General features: G+C 40.8%; 1 long non-coding RNA gene across 3 annotated transcripts in view; it reads right to left on the bottom strand.

Annotated features, from left to right (window-relative positions):
• Positions 1-3,034: 3,034 nt before the first annotated feature.
• Positions 3,035-17,612, bottom strand: part of LOC132664288 (uncharacterized) — a 135,972-nt gene continuing 121,394 nt past the window's right edge. For 2 of the 3 annotated variants that reach the window (XR_009603558.2, XR_009603560.2), the window contains one exon: positions 9,193-9,512. This is a non-coding gene — a long non-coding RNA (uncharacterized LOC132664288). Of the gene's footprint in view, positions 8,352-9,192; positions 9,513-17,612 lie in introns of those variants that run through there. The other variant, XR_014136595.1, reaches the window with a different exon arrangement.

Consider the following 17,612-nt stretch of genomic DNA (forward strand, 5'->3'; position numbering starts at 1 on the left):
AGAATTCTTTGTCGCAATTTTGAGGCCCACACCTTATGCCAATGAAATCCATATGTGATTCTATAAAAATGCTAAACCGGGAAGAGTAGCTAATAAATTATCTCAACAGAAACAATAATTGATCAGCCCTTGCATAGAAATTTATCTAATTAGCCAAATAACATATCAAGTTCTGTTGGGGATTCTCTGAATACCACATTTATTCTTTGACGACCCTTTACTTTTCAGCTCTGGTAAGGCTGAAAAAATGCTCTGAGCTGCTCTTTACACCTAAAATGAATTTCTCCCCCAAGAAAGAAAGAAGAAATCATTATCTTTTTAAGCTGAGTACAGCCAAGAACGGAACAAAAATGCCTCAATTTATCTGAATTATCATGGAGGGTTGGGGATCCATGGACACATTCCTAAAGATAATACAAATTTGGCATTTTCTATTGTCTAAGGGTTTATAAAGGCTAAGTTTCTTGATTTATTTAAATAGGTGCCAGCAAAGAGCAAAGTACAAAAACAAGTGCTATATACTAAAGGTATGTGAATTACCTCCTTCCCAAGGATAATGCAAATTAGAAGTACGTAAAGCTTTGTCTGCACCTGGGATCTTTAATGAGGATAAAGAAAAATCAGACAGAGATTCTCCTGGGGAAAGAGAGGATCGTTATTTGAATAACCTGCAGTGAATTCTAATCAATGCGACGTGACTTTGAAAATGAATGTGGTCTTTCAACCCGCTGTACTTGAGCTGTAATATTAATCATAACTTCATGGTACAGTAAAGCTTATGACAAATGCTTGTTCAGTAGACTCAGAAAAAGACTGGCTTGGATGTGCCAAGGAAATATGGAACCATGGAAATACAAAGGCTCTTCTTTTTTCCTCCTTGCTAGCCCATTTATTGGCTAGTGTTTTCTGTTATCTTTCTTTAATTATCTCAAAAGAGGCTGATGCAAATTGCATGTCATAACTGTAATTGTTTTCTTTTCTTTTTCTTCCAAAGGTGACATTTTGCATGTACCTATTTCCTGACACAGTTTTAGAGTGTTATTTAACATTAAATTATACCAGGAAGCTGGTGTGCCAATCAGCTAAGGATGCATTAAACAGCACAGCAAACCTCTGCAACACAGGAAGAGGAGATTTTTAGCTCTGCCCCAGTAGAGCCTGCATTTTTTTACAAGTGCCTCCTGGACCTGAAGAAGGTTGAGCCTACACACACACACAGCAGATTTCCTGGAATGCTAGGTAGAAAAGTGCTGCTGGCTTAAATAATAATTTTCAAAAAAATCAGCTCTCAAGTGTTTTCGACCTCCAAGAAAATGCAATTGGCTTTTGACAAGTTGACATTAAAAGGCTTACATCAGAGGAACATAACGTGTTAAAGCTAAACGCTCAAGAATCACATGAGGAAGGAAGACGACGACAAAATAAACAACTTAGAATAATTTAAATCATTTTTTGTCAGAGCGTAATTCCAGGAAAATAAGGGGCCTGGCATATTTGCCCTGGTCTGACGGAAAGAGTGTTTACCGATCAGAGCCGCCATCTTGGTTATCGTGACGCTCTGATGTGAAGGGCAAGGGCTGTGACTCAGCTCCACGGTCCAGCCTGTGCCATTAGTGCGTGATGAGGCAAGACAGAAGTTAGTCCTTCAAATGTGTGTGTTGACAGGAGAGCAGTTTCTGGGTTTCAGTTAAGAAGTAAAAGGGAGGGGCGCCTGGGTGGCTCAGTCGGTTAAGCGTCCGACTTCGGCTCAGGTCATGATCTCACGGTCTGTGAGTTCGAGCCCCGCGTCGGGCTCTGTGCCGACAGCTCAGAGCCTGGAGCCTGTTTCAGATTCCGTGTCTCCCTCTCTCTCTGCCCCTCCCCTGTTCACGCTCTGTCTCTCTCTGTCTCGAAAATAAATAAACGTTAAAAAATATACATATATTTAAAAAAAAAGAAGTAAAAGGGAATGTTAGGTGGTACAAATCTGAGGGCAGCCAAAGTGGACAGATGCTCCCCAAGCTGACTTTCATGTTGCTTTCCCAGGGTGCTAAGAAATTACATGCTGTAAGAGTATTTTTATCCCCATTCTAGAGATGACAATCCAGGGTCTGAGGGATGTTGCATTACTTTCTCGACGAAATCCAAGTTTTAAGCGGCAGAGCCAAAAATGATATCTATACTTCTAATGTTAACACTTCATGCTTTTTCACAACAACGTTTTTGAGTTACAATTTACAGGCCACAAAATCCATTCATTTTAAGCGCGCGTGCAGTGATCGTTAGTAAATTTACTGAGTTGTGTTACCATCAGCATAATCCGGTTTTAGAATATATTCATCTCCTCGGTAAGATCCCTCATGCCCATTTACAGTTAATCTGTCCCTACCCTCAGCCCTAGGCTACTGTTAATTTATTTCCGTCTCTATAGGTTTGTCTTTTCTGGACATTTCACATAAATGGAATCATACAATATGAGGTCTTTTGTGTCTGGCTTCTTTCACTTAGCATAATGTTTGGAGGTTCATCTGTGTTGTTACCTCATGCTTTTTATAATGCATTTGTCTACTCTTCACTCTGCTCACTGCTTCTGCTCTATTTTGAGCTGTTTCTATTTTGATCTCACTTAGGATGAGAAGCAAAGAGAAGAAAGAACTAGCCCTGAGAGGAAGATCTGGATTTGGGGCCTATGACCAAGGCAATCTGATCTCTCAACTACCTCACCTGTAAATTCTGCTTACTCAGAAGACCAAATGAGATAAGTCCATAACGGTGCAGGTAAAACCATATAAAATGGTAATTTGTTATGACTGTGTTTATTACAGCATGAGGTAAACGACTCGAGTTTTCAAGGTGCCATAACTTCTCTACACTCAAGGAATTCTTGATCTGGGGTGAGAAAGGCTGATTCACATAATCTCAACAGTGATAAGGAAATCTAAGATCCTTCAGTTCAGGTCACGTCACCGTTTCCTGATTATAAAGCTGATCTAAACTCAAGTTTAAATGTGCCTGCCCCCAGGGGTAGGCTTGAATTTTTCAAAGCTTCTAAACTATTTCTAAATTCTATTCACCCATAGTGGTGGCCACCGGTCCCAAATTGTGGGAACCGATGCAAATCATCCATGGGGTCGTTTAAAAATGCAGATTCCTGATTTACTAGAATTGGAGCTTAAACTTTTTCATCTAAAGAAAAACTCTTGAAGATGATTCATTTGTAGCCTAACATTCCCGAACCAAACTTGAGTGAAAACTGTTGCATGTGTTACCCAGAACACGGTCAACATAACAATATTATACCACCCTAGAATCATCACAGATTCTTATTATGCGGAGGTTGCCGTTGGCCTCCAATATCCATTTTCCCTTCTCTCTTACGATACGCTCATCCCAGAATTTTAACTGAGTACACGGTCGCCCAACCTTCCTTGCTACAAGGTGTGGGCATGTGACTCCTTTCTGGTCAATGATACATGAACAAAAGTGATGTATGCTATTTCTGGGTTATGTCCTTAAAAGAGAGGGATTTGGTTGCCATTTCCCTCTTCCTCTTTGTCACTAGCCAGTCTATGGACAGCATAGTGGTGAGCCCTCTGTGACCACGTGGAAAAGGGCAACATTAGTGAATGGCGAAGTGGAAGGATAGAGGAATTCAGGTATCGAATAACCTCGCCCACTTCCTACAAACTCAGGCTCTTAAGCTAGAGAAATAAACTGTTATTTTGTTTAAATTATTATTATTTTGTTTTTTTTGCTGAACAACTAAACCAACGTCTAAAGCTGCTAAAAGATATTGGATATTCAGAAAAGTTGGGCAAGTCGCTTTTTAATGTCTCAATTTCTAAGGCTGTTCCTTTTCTCAACACAGTCACTTCATGTAGTTTAAGATAGGAGTCTCTCTGCTGTTCTGTGCAATAAGGTGTTCCATTTGAAGAGCCTGAAGTTGTGGTCAAAGGAACACTCCGACATAAAAGTGTATGGAGGAGGTGGCATAGAGAATCTAGTTTCTATGCTGAGGTTTACATTCGGTCCGACATTTTCAGGCTGGGTAATTTTGAGATCGCTGGGAGAAATGGAGGCCAGGTGACCAGCCTTAATAATCTTTGGTTTCTCCTGCAAACTTGACACACAGTAAGCACTCAAAACTATCTGCTGATTTACCCTCAGCAAAAGACTCCAGTGCAGCATGAGTTGCTGATATAATGAAGTTCGTAGGGTTATGCATAGGGAATGCAAACTGACGCTGGGGCTATTTCTTTAAAAGGGAGACAGGTACAATACGAAGCAGGTGGAATTGGCAATTGTTGGGTTCCTTTCAGCTCTCACACTTCATGGCTCTCTCTCCCTTTCCTAAAATTTGTTGCTGATTCTCTACTACCTTAAGGATAAACCGGGCACACAAAGATTCCACACCCTCCCTAAATGCACCTCTCTTGGCTCTCTTCTCAGCTTTCTCTCTCTACACTTGCCCTCAATTCTCCCTGCATTCTCCTGACCTTACATCCTACTCCACCTGTTCCCTCTGCTTGGGGACATATCTACCTATCAAATTCCCATCCACTCTGCATGAGTGAATGCCCTTCAGTGTTATGTGAATACACATATCCCCTGATGGCAGGGGAGGTAAACAGCTCTGACAGCTCCTGGACGTCGTTCTAATAGATTTTGAATGATGATCTCTCACTGAAGAGACTCCATGCAGCATGACTCCAAGGCAGGAACCAGAGCATGGAAGACGCCTGCTGGAAGAAGGGGTCATCCCCACATTCTGACCTCTAACGTCTGCTCTGGGTGGACTAGATCGGCTGATTCCCCAGCATAGTCCTGTCCTGAAGGCTGCTTTCATTTGGGAAGTCTTATGGGCACGGTCTCACCAAAATACCTTCTAAGTGCTTCTCATCATCACCACCTCATCTGGGTACCACTCATGCCTTCCCGACCATTACTCTCTTAGTCCGAGTCTCCATCAGCTCCCATCTGAACTTATCTGAACTACAGTAGCAATTTTCCCATGATTCCTCTTCTTCCACTGAAATCTCCCCACCCCAGTTAATTCTACACAAAAGAAGCACAGTGATTTAAAACCCACCAATGGCATCCCATTGCACTGATTATGAATCTAATAGCATCTGTACTGATGTAGCTTCTGCCAGGCTCTCTGACTTCATCCTGTACTATCCTGCCTGACCACTCTACTCAGCTACGCTGGCCTGGGCCTCAGCACCCCAAGCCCTCCTTGTTTCACAGCCTTTGTACTTGCAGTGTCTTCTGCTGGGGACACATCACCCTTTCACCCTTTCAGCTGGTCACTTCTCAGCCAACGGGGCTCAACTCAAAAGTGAACTTGTAGAGTGAACTTTCTTGGCCCCCTCTAGTGGGTGTTCCTCTCTCTCACCATATCAAACCATTTTCTTCAGATCACTTCACATTATTCGAAGTTATTTTAACTGAGCACATCGTTAGATATCATTAAATTGTTGTTAATGAGTGAGTTTAGCATCGTGATTAAAAACTCAACCGGGAGCCAGTCCTCCTGAGCAAGTCTTGGTCCTGACCTTTGACATCTGTGGGTCTGTGGGCCAATTACTTATCGTCTTTGTGACAGTTTTCTTTGTTTCTCTGTCTACAATATGAGTATACTAATAGCACCTACTTTTAGGGTGAAGATTCGATAAATTGATACATGCAATTAAAAATTTTTTTAATGTTTATTTATTTTTGAGAGAGACAGAGACAGAATGAGAGTGGGTTGGGGCAGAGAGAGAGGGAGACACAGAAGCAGAAGCAGGCTCCAGTCTCTGAGCTGTCAGCACAGAGCCTGGCGCGGGGCTCGAACTCACAGAACGCGAGATCATGACCTGAGCTGAAGTGGGACGCTCGACCGACTGAGCCACCCAGGCGCCCCGATACACACAATTCGAGAGGAACAGTGCTTATGTGGAACATCATATGCACTCAGAAAAGTCAGTTTACAACCTAAAGAATTACATTTAAATTTCTAACTAGGATTAAAGCAGAAAAGCATTATGGTAACTACATAGGTTTAACAAATGCTTAAGGTTTTAGGTGGAACCAGAACACTTAGTAATCATTTGATGCCAAATTTTTAGGGCCCTGAACTGTTGAGGCAAACTGTTTCAGGGTCTAAGTTTTTCTTTATCAATGCACTCATTTATCAATAAGATTTTACAGAATTATTATATGTAATGGTCTCTACTAGGTTATAAAATGGACGGATTGCCCATAAACTTGAGAACAGATGTAAATAAGCCTTTACGGTATGGGGAACATCAAAAGCTCTGTATTCAGAACTATGGGAGCACCGAGCAGGGAACATGGAGGAGGAAGAATCTACCCCAAGTCTTCTTGCGGGTGGGGATAGGTGGCCAGAAAAGGTCTGTGGTCCTTGCACGGCAAGCTCTAGCCTATTTTGTGAGCACCTGTGGACTCCCCATCGTGGGCTTGAACAGCATGCGGGGAACATGCAGTCACTTCTTGACTGCATAACCAGGAAAGAATGCAGAGTCATTTGCTCTACCCAGCAGCATGTGAATAAATATGCCACACATATGTATTTACACAAATGCAGAATTATAGGCTTGCTCCAGAGGGGGGAAGGAGAAGAGTGTTGAAACCTGATGGCATATCAAGCATTTCCTGAGGGATGTTGTCTGTCAGTCTGTTTGTGCTGGCTGATTGAAAATCACATGTGGCTTTCAGATGTAGAAGAGGAAAAGTATTTGCATACAAAAATGGGAACATTTTTAGCAAAGTGCTTGACAAAAAGCCACTTGAGCAATTATGCAATATTTCTGGGCAAATCCTTGGGCACAAGTTTCTGGAAAAGCTTCTGAAGACCGTCTTCTTGGTTTTCCCCTTTCTTCTCTGGCCCCAGTTCTCCTTCAGGTAGGGGGTTTGTTCTTGCTGAGACCTTCAACACCCACCATCCCTGCCCTCCCCACCCCAATTCTTTATTGCAGGGAGATGATAAAGGTGTGACCTTTATTTTCACTGTTTTCCCCTCAATCAGTATCAAATCTTACTACAGGCAAGGTGAATGGGAACCAAAATTCTGATAAGGCTCATGCCATGAATAAAAAGGTCTGAAGTTGACATTTTAAATGGGGGAGGGGGGAGGTCTATGAAAAGGGCACTAAAGAAGTATAAGGTGACAAGTGTAAGGTGATCTGTCCTAATCAAAAAAAAGTAAATAAAGCTTCAGAATACGAAATGATATAGCACTTTAGCTGAGACCTATAGATAGGAAAGCTGGCTACTCACTCATTGTTTTACCTTAGCGAAAGAGCCTGCTGGGACTTCTCAATATCCATCTTGTCCTTTTCCTAGACACATGGCCAGATTACATTCCCCAGTCTCCTTTGCGCTATGTGTGCAATCACACGATTAGATCCTGGCCAATGATCACCTCTACCCTCATCCGTGGCCAAACTAAATTAGAATGTCACATGAGATAAAAGGGAAGTTTTCATGGACTAGGCAGCAGAAATGTTGAGGTTGCTATAGCCGCTGGTTTACTCTTATACGCTTGAACAAGATTCCTAAACTTTGTTTTAGTTTCATAGGTAGAGGGGGGCTAACATACTTCCCTTATGTGGTTGTTACCAGAATCTTCAGGGGGTGCCTTTCTTTTTTAATTCCTCCAGTTACTTTCCTTTTTTTTTTTTCCATGTGCTTATATTTTTCCTTATCACAGCAAAAAAAAAAAAAAAAAGTTTCTAGTTCTCATTTCTCTGATGTCCACTCTGCTCGCCAGTTCGATAAAAATTGTAGGAAAAGTAAAGCAACCTAAGAAATGAGTCATTGCTCGGAAGGAGTGACAAAGTGCTGTATGTCCTTAATTCAGTGTAAGAGATGGGCTGGGGTCTGAGCAGAAGCATATTAAACAATAACACAAAGCTCACTCTAAACTTTGAAGTTGAATATGGAGTGTAACTAATTTTCTCAAAGGGAATGGCATAGGCATCTTACACATCTTTCTCAGAGTTTCTGAGAAATGCTTTCTAGACAACAGACGCTCAGGATATCTCATATCTCATGACAACTACTGAAACCCTCTTCCAAGTTCTCACCTACTTGGTTCCCTTTCCATCTAAGTCATCATTGCCTTCGTTCTTTCCTCCCCTCCACTGCTACCTCCTTGCTGGAGGAAAGGGAGGGCATGTCTGGCCCAACCCACTGGCCAAATACTTCGCCATGAGCCTGAGGTCCTGTCTCCTACTTCATGCAGGAAGGTATACCTGGGAGGTGTGGATTTAATTTCCTCCAACAGCTTATCTTGTAAATCAGCCTCATGGAACATTTGCGGAAATTCTCCGTGCTATTATATGATTTGATCTAATGACTCATATGACCTGAGAAAAGAGAAAGCAGAATGGGGCCATTCATGTATTTATTCTGACAATAAGCACTCATGAAGAGGTCTCTACAGTCAAGGCAAAGCTAAGAACTCATTCCAGGGCATGGAAGGATGAATGGGGCTGGCCTGAGAGGCCTGGATGAACAGTGTTAATCCTTGACCTCTCTGAAGGGGTGGGCGGGCTGGCCAGATGGGAAGGAACAGTACACTCCAGATACGCTCTGATTTAATTCACACAGGGGGAAGCCTCTCTTGTTAATAACAGCTATTACTTCTGGCTTCCCATGGTACCTGAAACAGCTACATCTCTAATACATAAGGTTAAGAAACTATGAAAATACTACTACTTTTATCTGTGAGGGGAAAAGAAAATAACAATTGGTATTACTTCAGACTAACCTTCAGGCATATTTATTCAGTCACTGGGGGATGGGGACCCTAGGTGATTAACCTTAGTTGAAAGGGGATGAGCGAACAATATGGGGTCCCAATGGAGTAGGCAGCCAGAAGCAACCCAACGTCCTGTGATCTTTCATTCTGCTGGACTTGTGGTTGTTAAGAATTGTGAAGGGTCTGAGATTCTACCCTACTTGCAAGCTGTCATGAGACTCATGATTCCTGACTGAGAGACGAACGACTTTATTACTTATGGAAGAGCAGGCAGCTTAAGTGTTAGGTTGCACTGCTACCCCGTGTCCCCAGGTCGCATGGGGCAATGTGCAGGCAGTGGGTCTGAGTTACATCTGCAGAACCCTGAGCTTAGAAAATTCGAATCTTCTCTCATGGGTTGTGAGCAAACCCTTCTCTCATGGGTTGTGGGTCCAAATTTGGCCATGGAGGAAGATATTATCTTTATTATACTGGACAGCAAACAAATGTGTCTTCTTCTCTGCAGAGAGAAACCAGTTCTACTCTGCAGGGGTGTTCACTCTAGACACATTCTTAAAAAGATTGTTGAGAACCAAAGGTGGGCGGTGTCTCTGCTCACCAGATGTGTAGAATTATGGGAATTCTCTTCCAACAATGTGGCTGTGTGAACAGGAAGCAAGGCATATTGGGAGGAGGTGAATCTCCCGGGGTCCAGATCCGGCTCCACCTTTATTATCTAGCAGCTTTCAGGACGTTGCTTAAACTCTCTGGAGTTCAGTTTCCTCATCTGTGAAATAGGGAGGATATTACTTATCATATGGAGATTCTATACAAAATTAGTAAGACAGTCTAAAATGATAACTGTGATAATATATGCCTACTACACAGGTAATATGTAACATGATATCCCAAATTTCACAATATAATGGTATATATTATTTTATTTTGCACTTCTTATTAACATAGGTCATATTTCTGTTGTGGCTAACAAATCTAGTTAGCTTTGAGTTGATATTTACCTTTGTTTGTACTGAGAACCATAAATAGCCCTGGACAAGAAGACAGGGTACCTTGGTTCCAAGTCTACCACAAACCGGCCGTGTAGCCTTGACAAGTCATTGAAACTAATTAGTCAAAGAAGGAGATTGGACAGGAATTCAGAGATAGCAAAAAGATTGTCTCAGGGCCAGGCCTGAGCAATGGGTAGTGAATGCCTGGAGAGCTGGGTTAATAAACATTTTGAGCCCATATCTAGGCTGAGCAGGAAAGTATGCCCATGGTGAGCTAGTCATGTCTTCAGGGTGAAGACCTGAGTGGGGCTGGGGTGCAAAGAGCTGAAAGAGGTAGAAATGTGGTAGGGCCATTGCCATTGCTTTGCATATAACAGGTGCTAAGTTAATGCCTGTTTGTTCATTAATTGATGAATTGGGTAAGGTGGTTTCTGGAATTCTGAGTCAAGGATGAAAAATGTGGAGGACCTGAATTGATGGGCAGGGGAGGGGGATGACGAAGAACCACTTTATGATATCACTTTGGAATGAGGGGAGACCTACTTTTAGTTAGGCCACGACCTCTAAGCCAGGTTAAGTACTTCTGGAAATCCCCATCTGTTATCAGGCCGTATGTGGAGCCCAGGCGGCCTTTTTTTCAAATGACCTGGTGTGTTGTTGCTGCCTTTGGTTTCTCCTGGGCTCCAAATTACTGCTATGAAGCAGCTGCTCTAACACTTTAATGGCCACAATTAAACAGTCCCAGAGGCTGACCTTTAGACATGGCAGTGGTTAATTGAGCCAAGTGCCCTGGGGTCTGCCACCTTTGGCAAAGCCTTGCAAAAGTCCAGGGTGGCTTGATCTTTTGTTTGGTTTCCCCACACATGTTCCAAGAGGAAATCTTACTTCCAGCCATACTAGTAGAAATGGCAAAAACCTGGGGATGAGACAAGACTGATGAAGGAATTCCAATGTCTTTATAAGAAAAATACCTTGTAAATGGCACGTCTGAGGTCTCTAAAATTGTCTGGATTTATTAAGTCCTTTAATAGGTAGAGCCAAGCTTCGATGGGAAAAGGCAGAGAATTAGTGACTAAAACTTACAGTTTTCATCTGTTGTTCAATTAGCATTCAATTAACATTAAATGACCAGTAAATAGCAGGGGATGCTTCAGATATGGGGAGACAGCCTCAGAAAATAAGCTAAAAGGTAAGTTCATAAGAGCAGAGACTGGGGTGCCTGACAGGCTTAGTTGGTAGAGTGTATGATTCTTGATCTAAGGGTTGTTAGTTCAAGCCCCATGTGGGTGTAGAGTGTACTTAAAAAAAAAAAAAAAAAAAGCAGAGACTGCTTTTGTTTGGTTCATGACATCTCCCAAATGCCTAGAATGCTGTCTGTACATAATAGATGTTCATTTAATAATTTTTGAATAAATGAGTGGACAAAACCTCTGCTCTCATTGAGCTCACAATCTAGTAAGTACACAAAGGTGTTAATCATTCGTGATGAGTCTATAAAGGAAAGAAATGTTGTGATATGGAAAGAAGGAAAGAAATGGAAAAAAAAAGAAATGGGTTGGGGAGGTGATAAGCAGTTTGGTTAGAGAGATTCAGGAGGGTCTCACACACAAAGAGGAGCTATGTGTGAGAAGACTGTAGGGGTGGAGAGGAGATTTCCAAGCAGACAATGGCACCAGGCAAAGGCCCCAGGGAGGGAAATGCTGGAGGGTTGAAGAAACAGAGGGGGGAATGTGAGGAGAGGCTCCTAGTGAGGTGGAGAGTAGTAAAAGGTTAAGTCTGAGTGGTATGCAGGAGCCCAGGTATAGAGTCTCCTAACCATTTAGGGAAATATTGGTTATACTCAATGTTTAATTTTCCTAGGGCTGCCAACAAATTACCATACTGGATGGTAAAAAACACCAGAAATCTATTCTCTCACAGTTCTAGAGGCTAAAAGTCTGAAATCAAGGCATTGACAGGGTTAATTCCTTCTGGAAGCTCTGAAGGAAAATCCATTCCATGCCTCTCTTCTAGTTCCTGGTGGCTTTTGGTAATCCTTGGTGTTCCTTGGTTTGTACATACATTACTCTCATCTCTGCCTCTGTTTTCACAAAATACTTTCTGTGTATCTTCTCTTTTCCTTACGTGGTCTCTTCTTCTAGGACACTCATCATTGGATTTGTGGCCCATTCGGATAATCTAGGGAGATCTCATCTCAAGATCCTTAACTTAGTTACATTTGCAAAGAGTTTTCTTCCGAATAAGTTCAAAATCACAGGTTCCCAGTGGACATATTCAGTGGAGGGGCACCATTCAATTCATTATACTTTATTTGCAATGAAAAGCCATTGGAGAGTGTCATGCAGAGGAGTGACAAAAGATTTACACTTTTTTGGATAAGGAGTGGACTAGAGAAGCACAAAGCTGGAAGATCTTAGCAGCGAACGATGGTGTTTGGAGATTATCTCATCCATGTAGAAGCAGGAGTAGATAGAAAATCCGAGTTAGGACTCGGGCCAGGGTATCAGTGTCAAGGCAATGTGACAGTAGTTTCTGGGTTGAAATGGAGGCAGTGGCATCCAGGTAGCATCTCAGTCCCAAGTACAAACTCACATAGATGTCAGGTCTTTGGCTGGAAATCAGCCAGGCATTTTCCTTTTTTATACTCTTCATTGCCCCACTCTTGGCCCCTGCAGGCCTCCTTTTCCTTTGGGCAAGGTCTCAACAAACACTCAAAATTTTCTGCTTTCATGCCCTTATAATTAGGGTTCTGCTCCTTCCTAAATAGAACTTACATAAATCTCAATGCCCCACTACAAAAGGCCCTGAAACTCTTGTTTCTTTGCATCATGTTGCCTTGTAGGGTCTCTATATGTGCTGCCTGTCTGTTACGAGTTGAGGCTGCTATAGGCAGAAAAAGAGACCCCGCCTCCCATTTTTTTTCTAACCGAAAATTGGATCTTGGCCAGGAGTTCTTCCTTTCCCTCTATGGAAACATTTCTAATGGCATGCATAGATAACTTCCTCTGGAAGGGGTGGGGTGGGAAAACCCAAACCCAATAGTATGGACCAACACTTGCCCTCCACAATTTATAAGACTTTCACAAAGGCATGGAAGCAAACGTAGGATTTATGACCGGAACTAAATGTGAAATTGAAATATTTTCTTTTGGAAGTCTAAAGTGCAAAAGTGTTAGCGTAAGGCTATTGAGAATTCTATTTGTTATTCTACCTGTCTCACTAATGAAAGAAAAAGCAACTTTTTGAGGTGCAGCAAGAGTTTGAGTGCTCTGGAGATATATAGACCTTTCCTAAAAATGCAAGTTTCCCTACTTGCAGATTCTCTATATTGTGCAGGGATCCTCAAATGATGGGTGTTCCTGTTTTAAGTCTTTTTCTGTTGTAAATGACAGAAAAAGCTAACTCAAATTTCCCTAGCCAAATAGAAATTTAATGGGTGACGTAACTGTAAGGCTGAAATAGTCCAAGACCCCAGGCGCTTAAACACTGTGTCTGGAATCCAATTTCTTTCTGTTAGTTTCACTCTATGCTGACATCAGACTTAGAAAGCTCTCACCTCATGGTGGCAACAAGGATTCCAGACCTCTAACTTCACAGTCAACATTGTCATTGCTTCTGATTAATTCATTCTTGATCCATTACCTCTGTCTAGTGGAAGACAGTGCTGATTGGCTAGGTTTGAGTCACATGACCTCCCCTGGACCTGTATGGTAGTCAGCATCATAGAAATGGAATAGTCTTAGTGGAGGAAGGAGTGAATTCTCAGAAGGAAATCAGGGTGATGTTACAAGAAAAAAGGAAATGAACAAGGTGAAGTAAAATAACAACCACAGCAGCAAGCAAATATCCCTTCACTAGCCATGTGACCTGGGGCAAATTGTTTCGTCCTTGTTCGCGTTTTCTTATCTTTAAAGTGGAGATAATGATGTAGGTACTTTCTTCATAGAATAATTGAGAAGATTGAGTTGGTACATGTGACACACATAAAACAGTGCCTGGTCACATCTGTTTTAGCCTTATTATTTATTTATTTCCTTATAATGGGAACATTGTCCCTGCTGAGTTTCATGAAGACAGAAGTCAAGCTATTTTACTGAGCAGGTCTGAGCCAAATAAAAAATGGTGAATTCATGCCCAAGCAAACAGAACTAGAGAACAAGCAGAAATCTCAAAAGGGAGATACAACATATCCTGAGTCCTCTCACTTATCACCACTTGCACTGCTGCCCCATTGTCCAAAGCACACAATCACTCAGTGGACTTCTGAGGCATCCTCTTCTCCGACTTCTTGGCCCTGCTCTTGACCTTTCACAGTCCAATCCTCACACTACTGCCCAAGCAATCTTTCTGAGGCATAAATCTCTAGCTTAGTATCTTTTGGTATTTCTCCAACAGAGACCAGAATAAATGAACTCCTGATTTGTTTGGTCGTGTCCTTTTCTACCTCTACAATACTGCTTCTCTTCACTGTGCCATGGTACTTGATTTTTCAGCCTTCTGGTCTTTCTTCTGCGTCTTACACATGCAAGCTCATCCCCATCATTTTTTCAGAATTATCTCCCCTTAGATCTGCAAGTGATTTCTTTCTTATCACCATTATGACCTCATTTTAGCTGCCGGTTCTACCAAGATACCTTTTCTGATTAAGCCAGGCAAAGTACTTTTCCTTCCCTACCTCAGTAATTTTCTATATTATTTTGTCTCTACTATATCTTTTAATCCTTGCATTTGTTTCGTTTTGTTTATTTTTTGATTCCCTCTTTTAGAAGCAAATTTTTGAAGTAGTCATGAGATGGTGAAGAATTACCTAGGACAGAGATATAGAGAATGAGCCTAGGGTTTGTGTCTTCTTTTCTCCTGAGGACATTTGCTCATACCTGAGAAGTCAGCTGAGAGTTTGAGAAGGTGAACAAAAACTCTGCCAGTCGGTGAGCCATAGGAACAGAGAGAAGCTTCTTGCTTTGTGTCAGGGCCCTAAAAAGTAAACAATGGAAGTAAGTGTGAAGTGGAAGAGACAACAGTTCAGCTTTAAGTCACTTCCATTACTGAGATTGAATTGAGGAAATTTCTTGTGCCTGCAAGTGCTCTGCAAACAAAATGTAAATCCAATCATGAAAGATGATATCATCTTAGGGCTCAAATTATTTCTACAAACAATTCTGTGGATGTAATTGCTATCATCAATAAACACTAACTGGGGACATTAAGAGACATGATAACAGGAATGAAAACCAATAAAGAAAAACAGACAACAGGAAAAGATTCAGGAGAGCTCTGGATACTCAAGCATCAGACACAAAGTTTAAAATAACCTTTACTATGTTCAAAGAAATAAGAAAAGGTTAAAAATTTCAGCAGAGAATGGGAAAATATTTTTTTATAAAAAGAAACATGGACATGCTAGAACTCAAAAGTAAAGAATTCAATAGATGGATTTAACAGCAGATTCAGCTAGAAGGAGAATTAGTGGACTGGAAAACATAGCAGAAGGAAATGGAAGGGAAAAGAATGAATGGAAAATACAATAACTAAGGTAAGAGCCACAGAGGATTCATTGAGTAGATGTAACATTGCAGTCAAAGTCTCTGAAAGACAGGAAAGGTAGTGGGCCCTCAATTCTTACCTCAATTACTGGGTTTCTCTGCTTTCAGGTTGGTTCCTACTTCCATCTATAACACTGCTGGTGTACAGTTTTTAAAACAATACCCTAGTACTTAAGAACATGGCATTAGTTTTATATAGTTTTAATTAATTTATTTATATTTTTTGAAAGCGAGAGAGCGTGAGCAAGTGGGGGAGGGGCAGAGAAAGAAGGAGGGAGAGAATCTTAAGCAGGCTCAATGGCTCAGTCTCACAAACAGTGAGATCATCACCTAAGCCGAAATCCAGAGTTGGATGCTTAACCTACTGAGCTAACCCAGATGTCCCTGGTTTTACATTTTGTCTTCATCACTAATTAATTGAATGACTTTGGTCAGGTTGTTTAATCTCTTTGTGCTTCAATTTACTCTTCTATAAATGGTTACAATTGCACCTAACTCCTTGGATTATTGTAAAAATTGTATGTCCATATTTATCCATTTATATAGCTATCTACATATCTGTTTAGATCTAAATATCTAAATAGATACATTTAGATATATAGTATTTGGCTTATTAACAGCTTAGTAAATTACAGCAGTCTGCTGTTACTCATATTTAAACAACTGCTTTTATTCAATTTACACACCATGACAAGCTCTTTTACACACAGGGTCTTCATATATATATTTTTTTCTTTTCCTCGAATGTGTTTTATTACTTCATCTCTGCTTTCAAATTTTATGTTAATCAAGGTTATTTTCTCTAAACTTTTCTTTATATCAGTGATTCTCAATCTTATCTGTAATCAGGATCACCTATGGAATTTTATAGAAATACAAATGTCAGGGTTCTACCTAGAAATTCTGATTTAGAATGTCTGGATATTTACTTTTTACACACACACACAAAATCCCCAGATATATCTGAATAAGTATCCAGAATTAAGAAGCTCTGCTGTACTCTCCACAGTTTCTTCACATGGTCTCATCCATGTTTGTTTTCCTCGAACATCAGCAGACACCCAGGTTATGCTTATAGACTTGGTTTTTCTCCATGATTTTTCCCCTGTGCATTTAAGTGCCAGACTTACATGCACAGCTGCAACTACCTGAATGCTCAAAGAATGCCCACACTTTATATACCATCACCCCTCCATCTAATCTCCTTTCCTATATTCCCAGTGTTGGTAAGGGGCACCATAATCCACCCAGTAAGTTAACAGCTCAGACTTGAATGTTATTCACAAGGTAATAAAATTTATATGTAACAATGACCTCAAAGAAAATCACCCATAATCCCAACTGTTACATGCTTTGATCACACTGCTATATGCATTTTTTTTAATTGAGGAATTAGAGTGTGTCTATGTTCTCTTTCTAAAATAAGTCAATTCATTGCTTTTGAAAATGCCAGATTGCTAGGGCAAGTACATATAAAGTGTATATGTGATAAATGAGCCACTAAAATTAACTCGAAAGTGATGGATTATACAATAACTGATGTTGGAGTGAATGGCTAAGCATTTGGAAAAAAAATCATTCCCCAGTTACATTCTATACTGTAATATATTTCAGATAAATTAAATAGATAAAATAGACAAAAATTCTAAAAATTAAATACAGTTGCTCTGAGCTGGAAGAAATTTTAAGATGATACTCAGTCTAGGAACTTTAAGGTAAATAACTGAGAGATTTGACCACATAAGAATTAAAACAAAAAGTTTCTGCCTTGACGAAAATCACTCAATATTAAAACAACAAACTGGTGAACACTCAACATTATGCCTATGCTCTTTAAGGTTAAAAATAGCTCATATAAGAAACATGTATACCACAACAGAAAAATGTAAGGAGTTGAATGTGCTGATACATAAAACTAATCAAATAAGTGAAATTTTTTTTAATGTTTATTTATTTTTGAGAGATAGAGAGACAGAGTGTGTGAGCAGGGAAGGGGCAGAGAGAGAGGGAGACACAGAATCCGAAGCAGGCTCCAGACCCTGAGCTGTCAGCACAGAGTCCTATGCAGGCTCAAACCCATGAGCAGTGAGATCATGACGTGAGCAGAAGTTGATGCTTAATTGACTGAGACACCCAGACGCCCCTCAAATAAGTGAAAATTTAAAAACAAAATATAGCATTTACTAACCACATTAGCAAAGATGGAAAACAGGACAATAATCTGTGTATGAGCAAATATTCACTGTAATTTGATGGACATGCAAATGGGTACAACCTCTCTCAAGGACAGTTTGGTGTTATGCATCAAATTTAAAACATACCAATATGTGATCA

Source organism: Panthera onca, chromosome F2 (assembly GCF_046562875.1).
Source record: "Panthera onca isolate mPanOnc1 chromosome F2, mPanOnc1 haplotype 2, whole genome shotgun sequence".
NCBI classification, from domain to species: domain Eukaryota; kingdom Metazoa; phylum Chordata; class Mammalia; order Carnivora; family Felidae; genus Panthera; species Panthera onca.